Source organism: Hippopotamus amphibius, chromosome 4 (assembly GCF_030028045.1).
Source record: "Hippopotamus amphibius kiboko isolate mHipAmp2 chromosome 4, mHipAmp2.hap2, whole genome shotgun sequence".
In the NCBI taxonomy this organism is placed as follows: Eukaryota; Metazoa; Chordata; class Mammalia; order Artiodactyla; family Hippopotamidae; genus Hippopotamus; species Hippopotamus amphibius.
In genome coordinates this window covers 98,262,584-98,276,569 of record NC_080189.1, presented here as the reverse complement: position 1 = coordinate 98,276,569, position 13,986 = coordinate 98,262,584, and the positions used below count along the sequence as shown (strand labels likewise).

General features: G+C 43.7%; 2 pseudogenes; both read left to right on the top strand.

The window, feature by feature from the left end:
• The first annotated feature begins 7,992 nt into the window (after nucleotides 1-7,992).
• LOC130850815 (60S ribosomal protein L27a-like) lies at nucleotides 7,993-8,543 on the top strand (annotated as a pseudogene).
• Nucleotides 8,544-8,628: 85 nt separating this feature from the next.
• Nucleotides 8,629-9,142, top strand: LOC130851911 (gametocyte-specific factor 1-like; annotated as a pseudogene).
• The last annotated feature ends 4,844 nt before the right edge of the window (nucleotides 9,143-13,986 follow it).

The following is a 13,986-nucleotide window of genomic DNA, read 5'->3' as shown; positions in this document are numbered from 1 at the left end:
ATGGGGTTGAGCACTGAGAGTGTAGCTCTGGGCCAGTAAGGACAGAGAGAGATTCATTCCCAATCTGGAAGGTGGTTTCTCTGAGCTGATTAAAAGGCAGGATTGGGGAGAGCCCCCATAGTTCCTCGGGGCCCCATCCTTGGGAATTAGGAGGTCTTGGAAAGGCTGGCTGGAGGGCTGAAGGCTCTTGAAGCCCTTGAGTTTGTACCAATCTCTTTTTTTCAGTGTCTTGGCTCTTTAGAGTAACAGCAGTCACTCGAAGGTTCTTGGTTTGGTTGCAGGAAGGGAGACCCCTTCCGGGGCCCAAGAGGGGGCTGTTGTCTCACACTCGGAAATGAATTGTCTGAGGAGACACAGGTGCTGACAGAGCAAGCGACTTCATTGCGAAGGGACGCCCGGGCGGAGAGCAGGAGGGTGAGGGAGCCCAGGAGGACGGCTCTGCCCTGTGGCTCGCCGTCTCGGGTTTTATGGTGATGGGGTGGGTTTCCAGGTTGTCTCTGGCCAATCCCTCTGACGTAGGGTCTTTTCTGGTGGTGCCCGCATCTCTCAGCCACGATGGACTCCAGCCAGGAGAATTCTGGGCGGTGGGCAGGACATGTGGACCGGTGTCTCCTTTTGACCTTTGCCGTATTCTTCCGGTTGGTGGTGACTGGTTCGTTTCCTGTCGTGAAATAAGTCATGCAAATTGTTATGGTCTGCCTGGCCAGGGTGTGTTTCCTCTGTGTTTCCCCTAACAGCTTTGTTTAGGGGCCTTAATTTGTTGAAAATTAAGAATTCTAGTGGTCTCTCTTTTAGATGAGTCATCTAGAGTTCACATGAGCTGATTTGCCAGATTAACTGAATCTGGAGCATACATAGCGTCCCACTCCAGCCTGGTTCTTTTAACCAACAGAGAAAGATCCCAGTTCAGCCCATTAATAAACATAGAGTTAAAGCCTACCTGAGTGGATTCAACATCTGAAGGAAGACCAGAATTTCCTTTGAAAACAATCTAAAATCTATTATAACAGTCATGAACCTGTTCATCAGATTTTTGTATGCAAGCCTTCTTTCTGTTTCCATCAAGCTTAGGAAGAGCTGCTATAATTGCCCAGTGAAATTGTTCTGCAAGTGTTCTCACCTTTTGGCAAGAGTGAAGGGTTTGTTTCTCTAAATCTATTCAGGATGTTACCTTCCTGCAAGTTTCATCCCGCGTTTGGCTTGAGTGTCACCAACAAGCAGGTAGACTAGCTGACACAAATCTGAGACACCAGGCTGGTAAGTTGGAACAACTATGTTAAATTCTCTAGCAAACCTATGGGGCCCCTCAGTTACTTTAGGGCTCTGTTTGGCCTTAGTCCAGGGAACATAAGACATGTGGGGTTTATCTGGATCCTCAGAGGAGTCACTTTTAAAGGGACAGGTTCTGACAGGCTCAGAGGAGGAGGAAGTGAGGAGAGGTTCAGGGAAAAATAGAAGTTTGGCCAGAGAATGAGAGTGGGGAGACTGAGTGGGGAAAGGAGGAGGCGGTGCAGGAGAAAGGAAGGGGTGGCACCAGAGGCGGGGCCTGAGCGTCACGGGGCTGCCTGCAAAACATGGGAGAAGGAGACGCGGGGAAGTCATTTTGTCCGTCTTTGCCTCAGTTAATTTAGAAGTTGTGTCTGCAGAGAAGCAGTTTTAGACTCCTGATAATGCCTGGAAGCCTCAAAATACCAATCAAAGTATGTGTCCCATTAAATTTTGACAGTTTTAGAGCCATGGCTGTCCAATTCAGTTTGAAGAAATGTAAGTTCCAGGAGTTCGAAAGTTCCCCATGATAGCCATTAGTGTCCTAGATTACTTTTGGTTGGGTCAGTCTACTCAAGTTAGATGTGCACATGAGGAGGGTCCCAAGTTTTTAAACATAAAATCAGCCAGGGTCCTAGAAGGGGGGAACCCTCAAAGCATTTTGATGACTGGGATCCCATTTCTTAGAGGTTATTCCTCTAGAGCAACAAGAAAAATTTCTAAACAGTACAGTTCTGATAGGAACAGCCCAGTTCCAAAAGGAATCAGGCTAAAGGTCAGCACAGTTCCAATAAACAGAGTTCCAGTGGGAATAGCCCAGTTCCAAAGGAATTGGGCCAAAGGCCATATGAGCACTCTCGGAAAGGACAAAGCCTTTAAACAGATCCCAAATAAAGCTTGGAGAGCTCAAAATGCACAGGCACCAGGGCTTGAAATCTGGAAGAGACTTACCCTCAAACTCAGGGTCAGTGAGAAAGCAGCGAGCCCTGGGCTCTGTGGGTACCAGCACCTGTTTGCTTGCACACCTCAGAGCTGTTGGAGGTCTTCTTAGGATCCCATTTCTGATCATCAAGTAATGTCGATCTTAAAAATAAAACAAGTTATTTTACTAGCAAAAATGGGTTCCTTCAGGAATAGCAGAGGAGTTGCAACTCAGGACAAGCAAGCTACAGCAAAAGGCCACAGCAAGTTCCATAAAAGAAAGGAACGTTATTTTAGAGGAAAGGAGGAAGTTAGGAAGGGTTGTTTTGAACAAAAGTCTGTTGGAGAAAAGTGAGAGTCTAGGGTGATGGCAGTCCCTTATTGGCTGAGTTGCTGGGGTAGCTGATTTCCTGTAGGAGATGCAATGTATGTATTTTCCTGGTGGGGCCTTTATTTAATTATTCTTTCCTGCTGCTGATTCTGTTGGGGTCTGTAATTGACAATTCTTCCTGTAATTGATGTTGAATGGTACTGCAGAAAGCTCCCTCAACCGCCTTATGGTCTCCTGACTCCTTTTTTTGTTTGTTTGTTTAGGTTTCTCCCTCCCCTCCTTCCTTCCTTCTTTCCTTCCATCCATTCATCCATCCATCCATCCATGTATCTTTCTTGCCTGCATTGGGTCTTTGTTGCTGCGCATGGGCTTTCCCTAGTTGTGCCAAGTGGGGGCTACGCTTCGTCGCACTCTGCCAGCTTCTCAGTGCAGTGGCTTCTTTTGTTGCGGAGCGTGGGCTCTAGGTGCACAAGATTCTGTAGTTGCAGCACATGGGCTCAGTAGTTGTGGCGCACAGTCTTAGTTGTTCTGTGGCATGTGGGATCTTCCTGGACCAGGGATTGAACCCATGTCCCCTGCATTGGCAGGTGGATTCTTAACCACTGCACCACCAGGGAAGCCCATCCTGACTCCATTTTAATGAAGTTTCCCCTTATTAATTTTCAAAACACAAATCCCTTTCCTTATTCTCCTTCCAGTCTTTGGTTCCTTTCCTAACACAAACTCATAATGTTACCGAGTCCAAGCTTGCTCTGCTCGCCACACGACAGGGCAGTGATCTGGAGACGAGGTGTTGAGGCAAGGAATACGACTTTATTTGGAAAACCGACAGACCAAGAAGATGGCAGACTCGTGTCTGTCAAAAAACCATGTTGCCTGAGTTAGAATTCAGGCTTCTTTTATACTAGAAAGGGAAGGAGGTGTTATTGGTTATTGCAGACTTCCTGGTGCCAGAATCCTTTCTTCTTGCATCTGTCCACATAGGTCAGGTCACGATGTTCCTGTAAACCTCCAACAAGGTAAATGTTATTCTTTGTTCTGCAACTTTAATAAATGGAAAAGTGTTATGCCTTTAAACGTCAAAGGTTCGAGAATGGGCTATCCTGTGTATTTCAGGCTATAAGGTAACATTCTAAACTTGTAGCCAAAGCAATAGAATGCAAAAGTTAATGTAAAACAAACATATAAGTGGAGTTTAATTTAGCTCTTCCTGTAACAATAAGGTAAACACGCTTCTCTGAAGAGGTACTGTCATCTTTTATTAGAGCCATTTGGAACAATCTGTACCTTGTTGAAACTTCTAGTAACCGCTGATTTCTCCTATTCTGGCATTCCCTCCCAAGCTTTCCTTTAGCCCTATACATTGAGTATCTGTCAAAAGGCTCATCTCAGCTAGAATATTTGGGGTTTCCTTTAAGCTTTCTCTTTCTCTGAATTCATAGGCCTCTAAAACCGTCCTTGTTTTTTGGTTTTCATTTCATTAATTAGTTAATTATTTACAGGCTGTGTTGGGTCTTTGTTGCTGCGTGCGGGCTTTCTGTAGTTGCAGAGAGTGGGGGCTACTGTTCGTTTCAGTGCGCAGGCTTCTCATTGCAGTGGCTTCTCTTGTAGAGCATGGGCTTCAGTAGTTGCAGAACACGGACTCATTAGTTGTGGCTCACGGGCTCTAGAGCGCATGCTCAGTAGTTGTGGCACACAGGCTTAGTTGCTCTGCTGCATGTGGGATCTTCCCGGACCAGGGATTGAACCCGTGTCCTCTGCATTGGTAGGCGGATTCTTAACCATTGTGCCACCAGGGAAGCCCTGGTTTTCATGTCTTTGTCTTGTTTACCTCTGAGCACATGAACTCACATGAGGCTAAAGCTCAGAGGACAGCTCCTCTAAGGTGGCTCAAAAGCACTGTGCTGACATTGAGTGGTCTTCAAATAGAGGACATGTTCAGTGAATATTTGGGTGTACAAATCTGGAGCTCAAGAAAGAGTTTGCATGAGGCTGCAAAGAAAATATAGTTATCCTATGAAATTCCAGGGGAAGAAAGTAGTGAGCTTTTTAAGGGGAGAACTCCAGCACCCACAGCTGCCCCTGCATCTCTCTATCCTGTGTGTTGGGTGCTTTCCTGGGATAATTCATAACTGTCCACTGGGGCGCTGAGTTACCCTGCAACACTAAGGTGAAGAAAATTCCATTTCTTTTAGTTCAATTGGGACAAACATAAATTTTCAAAAGGAATATTAAGAGTAATTTTTTTTGCATCTTTATGGGAGAATAATTGCTTTATAATGTGTTAGTTTCTGCGGTACAGCAAAGTGAATCAGCTGTATGTTTACTTGTATCCCCACATCCCCTCCCTCTTGAGCCTCCCTCCCACCCCCCCCATCCCAGCCCTCTAGGTCGTCACAAAGCACCGAGCTGATCTCCCCGTGCTCTGCAGCAGCTTCCCGCTAGCCATCTATTTGACATTTGGTAGTGTGTATATGTCAATGCTCCTCTCTCCCAGCCCTTCCCCGCCCCTGCACCCCCCCCCCCGCCGCGCCCCGGATCCTCACGTCTGTTCTCTACGTCTGAGTCTTTGTTCCTGCCCTGCCACTAGGTTCAACAGTGCCATTTTTCTAGATTCCCTATATATATGCGTTAGCATATGGTATTTTTCTCTTTCTGACTTATTAACAGTAATTTTAAGACAAAGTACATAGAAATGAAATACAAAATACAGATGCATCCTGACTACTAATATCTAGCTATATGGGCTTACATGGTACTACTGGGTACCTGTCTCAGCACATTCTAAAGGAGTCATCCTCCGAAGTAGGTGATTTGCCTACCGTGGGACGTTTGGCAACATCTGGAAACATTTTTGGTGATCACAGCTACAGGTGGGGATGTTATTGGCATTTAGTGGGTAAAGACCAGAGATGCTGCTAAACATCTTATACAGGACAGCCCCCTACAAGCAGGAATTATCTGACCCAAAATGTCAACCGTGCTGAGGCTGAGAAACTCTGGTCTAAGTAGATGTGTGAGAAGAAGGAGCCCAACGTGATTTGGGTTGGTGCTCTTACATGCCGGTGATCTTGGAGAGACAGCAGTGAGCGGGAGGAGAGAGATCTTAATCCTAGGGCCCTACTCAACATGCGTGCACAACTTTTTGCTAAGATGGATCCCACCGCAGAGGCCTGTGGGTGCATGTCCACACTTATTATGGGGTGGCACCCCCTCCCTTTTTGACCCCCAAGGATTCTTCCTGCTCATGTGCAGACAGGGGAGTCTTCCTTGACCTCAGGAGAGGTCATCTTATCCTTTACCTTCAGCAGAGCTCAGCTTCTGCCACTAGCTTTGTCCTTGGAGTGTCTGAGTGAGAACAGAGCTTCAGTTTTACTCCACTTGACAAGTACCAGCTGCCCAGCCCCGGGGGGCCCTTCTGTCTCCTACCTCCCTGGAAGCTTTGCCAAAGGCCAGGATCAGTATTAAAATCTGTTCTAATTAAGTGTAACCAGTATGTTTTCACCCTGACACCCAAATTCTTATTTCCTATCAGTAGGAATCCCAACGCATAATTTTCTGGGCAGAGAAAATAAACTGTTGATTTAAATTTTACTAACTTGGGGAGCTGGCTTTCTCTACCTCCCCAGTTCTCTTTGATTACTTAGATGCCCCTAAGAAAAAAACATTGCAGACTTCCATCACTAGTTTTTTTTTTTTTTAATAAATAAATAAATTTAGTTAGTTAGTTATTGGCTGTGTTGGGTCTTTGTTGCTGCATGCAGGCTTTCTCTAGTTGCGGCGAGTGGGGGCTACTCTTCATTGTGGTGTGCGGGCTTCTCACTGTGGTGGCTTCTCTTGTTGTGGAGCACGGGCTCTAGGTGCCTGGGCTTCAGTAGTTGTGGCACACGGGCTTAGTTGCTTCTCAGTATGTGGGATCTTCCTGGACCAGGGATCGAACCCATGTCCTCTGCATTAGCAGGCGGATTCTTAACCACTGTGCTACCAGAGAAGTCCTCATCACTAGTTTTTAAGTAAAAATAATGTAAAGGTTCCCTTAAAGCGGTCACTAACAAGGATTTATTTAGCACCTACTGAATGTTTAGTATTCTGCAAGGAACTATAGAGGATTTTTTTTTAAGTATCATCTTCACTAGTTTTATATTAATTTTTTTTCTTTAGCTCATATTGGAGGCCTTCTCAAGGAGCAACCACCTGAAATTTGAAAAATGAAATTTTGTAAAAATGGTAAGTATATTGTTCATTACGTCACTTACAATGTCTCCTATGATGTCCCCCAATAAGAAACTTTCTTTTAAGGTTCAGCTCACAGAAAGTTTTGGTATGGTTCCTCTTTTCTGATAATGAGATTTAAACAACTTTTCCTTTAAGCTACAGCTTCCGGGAAATGAACCGTGTCCTTTGTCTTACCTCTCTCTACATTTCCCCCTTTTTTTGTTGTTGAAATTAATTTCATATCCTGTGTAATAAGAGGGAAGGGTGGGAAAGAAGGAGGAATCAAGAGTTAGAAAAAAAGTTTATGCAATTAAAGAGTGCAGGAATCAACATACATGCAAAAATAACTGAAGAGGGACTTCCCTGGTGGCACAGTGGTTAATCCTCCTGCCAATGCAGGGGACACAGGTTCGAACCCTGGTCCAGGAAGATCCCACATGCCATGGAGCAACTAAGCCTGTGCACCACAACTACTGAGCCTGCGCTCTAAAGCCTGGAGCCACAACTGCTGAAGCCTAGAGCTGGTGATCCACAACAAGAGAAGCCACTGCAATGAGAAGCCCGTGCACTGCAATGAAGAGTAGCCCCCAATCACCACAAATAGAGAAAGCCCATGCTGCGCAGCAACGAAGACCCAATGCAGCCAATAAATAATAAATAAATAATAAAATGACCAAAAAAAAATAATAACGGAAGAAGAGGATGTGTCTTTTTTTAATATTGAGTGCCAGGAGATGTCACATAGTTCCTAAATACCAGTGCCACAGCATTTTAAAACATGAGTGAGGTTATCATAAGGTCTAAATCAGAGAAAATTTGGAATTAAAGGGCCACAAAGGAAACACGTTCATTGGTAAGGAGGGAGGAAGATGGACTTTCCTTCTGAAAGTGGCAACAATGTGGACAGGCGTGCAAAGGACAGTGAGGAGGTCCGGTGAGATGGGGGACTCATACTGGGTTGTGTAGAAAGAGATGGATAGATGGTCGTAATTGATGAATTGATGAAGAGCCTGGAAAGCTGTGGAGACACACACACACTTTTAAAGCTGGAAATACAACCTCCTGTTTTAACGATAAGAGACAGAGACCTTGAGGGATTAATTCTCCCTCCACTGGCAGTAGGGTCTAGGATGCAGATTTTCCTACTTAGGGCTCTTTCTGCTGCACCACATTGCCTCTCAAGATTTCCCTTGGCAGTGGAAAGCTGTTGTAGGTTTATAAGTTAGAATGTGTTTTAAAAAGTGTCGTGGAGCTCTTTCGCCTCGGCCGCCGACATGCCATCCAGACTAAGGAAGACCCGGAAACTTAGGGGCCATGTGAGCCACGGCCACGGCCGCATCGCTTTGTGTTCCTGCAGGCAAACACCGGAAACACCCGGGAGGCCACGGTAATGTTGGTGGCATGCATCACCACAGGATCAACTTTGACAAATATCACCCAGGATACTTTGGGAAAGTTGGTATGAGGCATTATCACTTAAAGAGGAACCAGAGCTTTTGCCCAACTGTCAACCTTGATAAATTGTGGACCTTGGTCAGTGAGCAGACACGGGTAAATGCTGCCAAGAACAAGACTGGAGCTGCTCCTATCATTGATGTGGTGCGATCAGGTTACTACAAAGTTCTGGGGAAGGGAAAGCTCCCAAAGCAGCCTGTCATCGTGAAAGCCAAATTCTTCAGCAGAAGAGCTGAGGAGAAGATTAAGGGTGTGGGTGGGGCTTGTGTCCTGGTAGCTTGAAGCCACATGGTGGGAGACTCATTAAATGTTAACAAGTGCTTTTCTCTAAAAAAAATAAAAATAAAAATAAATAATAAAAAATAAAAAGTGTCGCAGAGTGAGATGGGTGTGGGTCGAAGGCGACTGTGGGGAGATCATGTCTTGGCTGAGCACTTGGACTTGGCCCCTTCATTTCCAACATGGAATAAATTTACATCAATTCCCTGGACCCTTAAAGCTATTACAGTGCCTCTATGATAAAAATCACCAGCTCAGAGCCTGCAGGTTTCCTTATCATCTTATCAAGTGCAGAAAGAATCAACCTGATGTTGCAGACAAACTGGCTACTTGTCCCTTCAACGTTCTCCATCAGGTTCCTCAGGCTGAAATCCATCATCACGTCTCAAGCTGTGACGGCAGAAGCCATATTGAGCACTGTGTCATCAACCAAACCAGGAACCTTGGACAAGAGGCTCTGGCTGAGAGCACATAGCAGTGCCCTCCTTGTGACAAAGACTGGGATTGAAGATTTGTGGAAACAGACCAGCACCCTGTTTGTCTGGGGGTACAGCCAACTACTGTGGCAACAGCAGCAACACAGTTACAGCACGTAAGAGTAATCTGGCTTCAGGCATGCCTGTTCCCAAGTCTGGGCCATTCGTTCAGTCATGGAAAAACAATGCCAGACCCTAGCAGATTCTTGCTTCTTCCTGCTACAGTGGGTTCTTCTTCTTTTTTTCTCCTAATCTAATTATAGAAAGATAAACTGTGACTTTCAAAAAACAACAACAAAGTGTGGCAGAAGGAGGGATAAGCTCTGACGAGTCTTTAATAGTCGAGAAGGACTTCATTACTAAGGAGAGAGAGAGCTTGCTGCTTAGGAGGCACTGCCAGTGCCCACCTGCACTGTTGTTATAGTTCCTGCTTTGCAAAATATCTTTCTAGGAAGTATTGTGAGCGTTCTCCCTGAGTTATGCCTGTGTCCTTTGAGCTGTCTCACCCGTCTTGGAGGACGGCTGTTTCCATTTCTGTATTACTTCATATACAGAAGTCAGGCAAATTAGATATTAATAATGATATGAATTTACACAAAGATAAACTAAGGGTTTTCTTAGGTGCTACCTCTCCAATGTATTTAACAGAGGATTCTCTTAAGAAGTCATCTTTCCAGTGCACGGAATATGTGATTCCATACCATCACTAGTTTTCAGGAAAATGAAAGGCACTGAAAGATGCCTTTTCCCCACATTTTGGAGAGTGAGTTTTATGAATGAGTTTAAATACTATGGACTTAATGCTTATGTTTATTACTTGATACAGAATATTTTTGAGGAAACATTAATTGAATCAGGCACCAAAAGAAGAAAGTTAAGACTCTTCCTTAATGATAGCTTTTCTCCTAAAAAATACAAGGGTGAGTCAAAAATTATCCGCACTCCGGTTATATTAAAACTTCTGTTGGCCACACTGTCTTATCAGCGCTTTATGTTCAAGGCGACTGTCTCCCCAGTCACTGCTGTGCAGGTGTGAATGTGTTACATCAGTTTATTTGTAACTGCAGTGCGAGCAAAAATGGATGCCCCACTTGTGATTTGCACGAAAGAAGAGCAGCGTGCAGGGATTCGTTTTTTGTGGTCTGAGGGTGTACACGGTGCTCCTGTTTACCAAAGACTTTGCACGCAGTATGGAGAAAGTGGTTTGTCGCAAAGAAGTGTGTATGAATGGTTAAAGATTTTCAAGGAAGGTTGCACAAGTGTTAGCCATCAAGAAGGAGCCGGATGCCCGTCCACGTCCACGGCTGATAACAACATTGAGTGTACCCATGAAATGATTCTGTTGAACAGACGAGTGACAGTGGATTATGTGGCAAATCATTTGAAAATCAGCCATGGCTCTGCCTATGAAGTAATCCACGACAGACTTAGATTTCGAAAAGTTTGTGCTGAAGCCTAAACTTTGGATTAAACGCAGAGGACTGCTATCCAAGGACCTTGTGATCTTGCATGACAATGCACGTCCGCACACTTCCGTCCTCACTGTTGACACTCTGCAAAAACTTCACTTTGAGGTGTTAAAGCATCCTCCATATAGTCCTGATCTTGCCTCATCAGACTTGTACCTGTTTGGTCCCCTGAAAGCAGCCCTTCGAGGATGAAGATTCACCTCTAATGAAGTGAAGATAGCGGTGCATTCGTGGCTCGCAGCTCAGCCTAAGACATTTTTTAATGAGGGAATATGAAAGCTTGTTGACAGATGGACAAAGTGTATTGAAAAGCAAAGAGATTATGTCAAAAAATGATGTATTTATCTTTTCTAAAAGTTAATTAAAATAAATTCTACAGCCAGAGTGCTGATAATTTTGACTCACCCTCATAGAAACTTGACAACTTGTTGAAGTATTTATGACAAAACTTCAAAAGACCTACTCTTAGGTCAGTAGAAATAAAATAGTTTTGAAACACAATATTAAGGATACTTTAGGACTTCCCTGGTGGCGTGGTGGTTAAGAATCCCCCTGTCAATGCAGAGGACATGGGTTTGATCCCTGGTACGGGAAAACATGCCACGGAACAACTAAGCCCATATTCCACAACTACTGAGCCTACGTGCCTAGAGCCTGTGCCCCGCAACAAGAGAAGCCACTGCAATGAGAAGCCACTGCACTGCAACGAAGCGTAGCTCCTGCTCGCCACAACTAGAGAAAGCCCGTGCGCAGCCCAATGTAGCCCAAAAAAAAAAAAAGGTACTTTTTTTTTTTTTTTTTTTTAATATTCTTCTGGTGCTTGTGTAACCACAACTTTTATTCCTTTACAGGTCAGGAAGATAAGAACGTACATTGTCTTTTTTTTTTTTTAAAGGTACTTTAATATCTTTTTTAAAGCTTAAAGATACTCTATCATATTGGTATTTACACAGAAGTGTATCAACTTTTATTCCATACTGTATTCTTGCTTCATTGAGGTAAATATTTTTTATATAAGGTATTTCCTGTGTCTCTTCTGGGTTCTGGAACTTATCTAGTACACAAAACCATTTAGATTTTAGGGCTGTCATTTTTCCAGATAGAATTTTGCAAAGGAGAATATAATATTCTTGAATAAACAATGAACCTTTGTAAAGAGAGTTCAGAACAGCCTTGGAGAGCCTCAAGATTCCATAGCAGCGCCACTGTAATTCAGAGACTGTGGGAGGAGGCAGGGTACCATAGTCAGGGCACCCATGGGAAGGTCTAGAAACCTACTTCTGCTGCTACAACATAACAGGTGTGTGTTACTGAGCTAATCATTGAAACCCTAGGTAGAACTCAGCACTGCCTGGGAAATGAAATGTTTGCTCTCTGAGCTTCATGGCCCCTACCTACACTTCAGTTCTGAGACACTCCCAGTGAGCCTTGCAAGGTGTCCCAAAGCAGGGCTTATTGTGACCATGTCTCTTGATGGGCAGAAAGTAGAGTAGTCATGGGTGTGTGTGTGTTGGGAGGGGGGGGTGATTTACAGTCCGCCTTGTAGGATTCTTCAGGAAACAAAATGATGTCCACCATCTCTTGAGTCCGCTCTCCAGTCTTTCTTACAAACTCCTGTAGAAACCTTTCTTACGTGTTCCCATTCTTGTTCTCCTCTCACCGCCTTACCAGCAACCCACGCTGACTGCACAACCTGTTTCCTCACACATCTTCTCCACCGCCCATCCTTTTTGTAACCCTTGGGAACCATGCTCAGGTGCAGTTTCACCTTTGCTACTGAACTTGGCTAACTGGGACAGTTACTGTGACTGGGCACCTTGATGCAGTAGTTCCCACAGGCAGCCTGATATTGTGGCTTTCCTGTTAGCATTCTAAATACCTTGGACTCCGCTCTGGTGTGTATAAGGTTTACTTTATTTGCTTGTTTTACAGAAGCTGATAATGTGGTTAGCTAAAGAGGTAAAAGGCTATACAAATAAGTATTTATTGAGCACTGTTCCTTGCCCAGTGTTATGTTAACTACAGGTACAAACCAACAAGTCAATTCTGTGTTTTCCAGTTTTCTGTTTCGTGGACATGACAGCTCATAGACGGTGGGAGTCCTAAAGCATTTTTTGTTGTATTTTGTGGTGTAGCTGGTATATTGTGAGAAATAATAGTAGGCTGCCAAGTGTGTAGCTTCTACAAAAAGTGGATTTGACAGTCTGCTTGTATCAGGACAAGTGCTATATTTTATATCTTCCCAACTTACATAATTCTACAGGACTTAATGTTATCCCGTGCAGTCCTGTTTGCTTTTAAATAAAAAATCAATATAGGATACATATCATTTTTATTAGACATTCTTTGCATTGTCTCTAACACAATAACAAGCCAGGGTGGGTGCTGCTTCAATTTTTATGCGTGGAAAAAAAATACTGGATAAGAGCTTTCATCTCTGGGTTGTAAGAATACAGGTTAGTTTTATTTTATACTCTTCTGCTTTTTCCAAATGGCCTAACATGCATAATTGCATACATACATATAGATGTATGTTTGTATATGTGTATATCAACATATGGATACATATTTTTATGGGACCTCAGGATATCACACAGTCCTGTGTCTGCCTTTGGGAAGATGATGTGCCATTGTCCTTGTAAGAGGTCAGTCATCAGAAGCCCAGAACCATTAAGCGACCTATCTAGAATTATACGAGTAGGAAGTGATGGGGGAGGGACCGGATCCAGGGTGTTTCTAGCTACCAGCTTTATATTTTTCCTGTGAAACGTGACTGTTGAAACTGTGGCACCATCCTTTCTTCCATTAGTATACACGTGTACTACCTACTTTATGTTAAATCTCAGGTATTCCCGAACTCGAAACAAAGTGTAAAATTCTGGGGCAGCGGGGAGAGTGGGGGGAGGGGGGGTTGTGTGCATCTGCTATCCTTAATCACTTGGAAAATGTTTGTCTTTTTTTTTAATGTCTGAGTGCCTTAGACAGTAAAATGCATAAATTAGACCCAGTAATAGTACCTTAAAGAAAATGTAAGAAAACATTAACTGATTCTGGGTTGTGGGTTAGTATGTTCCTTCTTATTTATATCTTCCTATGTTTTTCTTATTTTTTAATAATGACTACCTCATAGTTTACCGTTAATCAAAACTGATTTTTTTTATAAAATGGAGATTGATATTCCTGAGCCCATGTTTTATTCCTCAAAAAGGGAGGAAGGTTTTTTTTTATTCATTGAGGATAAATATATATATTCAAGGTAAATATCTAACGTGATAGGGCATTACGTTAAAAAAATTTTTTTTCTATCACAGACTCCTTAAATCATCTATTGGAATTTATGAACCTACCCTCAGAGAAACACAAGTACACATAGAAACAAAATGTTGTGAAAACTTCTGGAGGTTCACAGATCCCCTGAAGCTCATTCATTTAAACCCTCTCCGTATTGCTCAAAGCAGGAGCTATGATTTTCACCCGAACAACTGGGATGTGTGTATGCAATGCAGATGCCCAGACCTCGCCCAGACCTTCTGAATTGGAGGGAGCAGTGGGGCCCAGGGACTTGCCTCTTTCA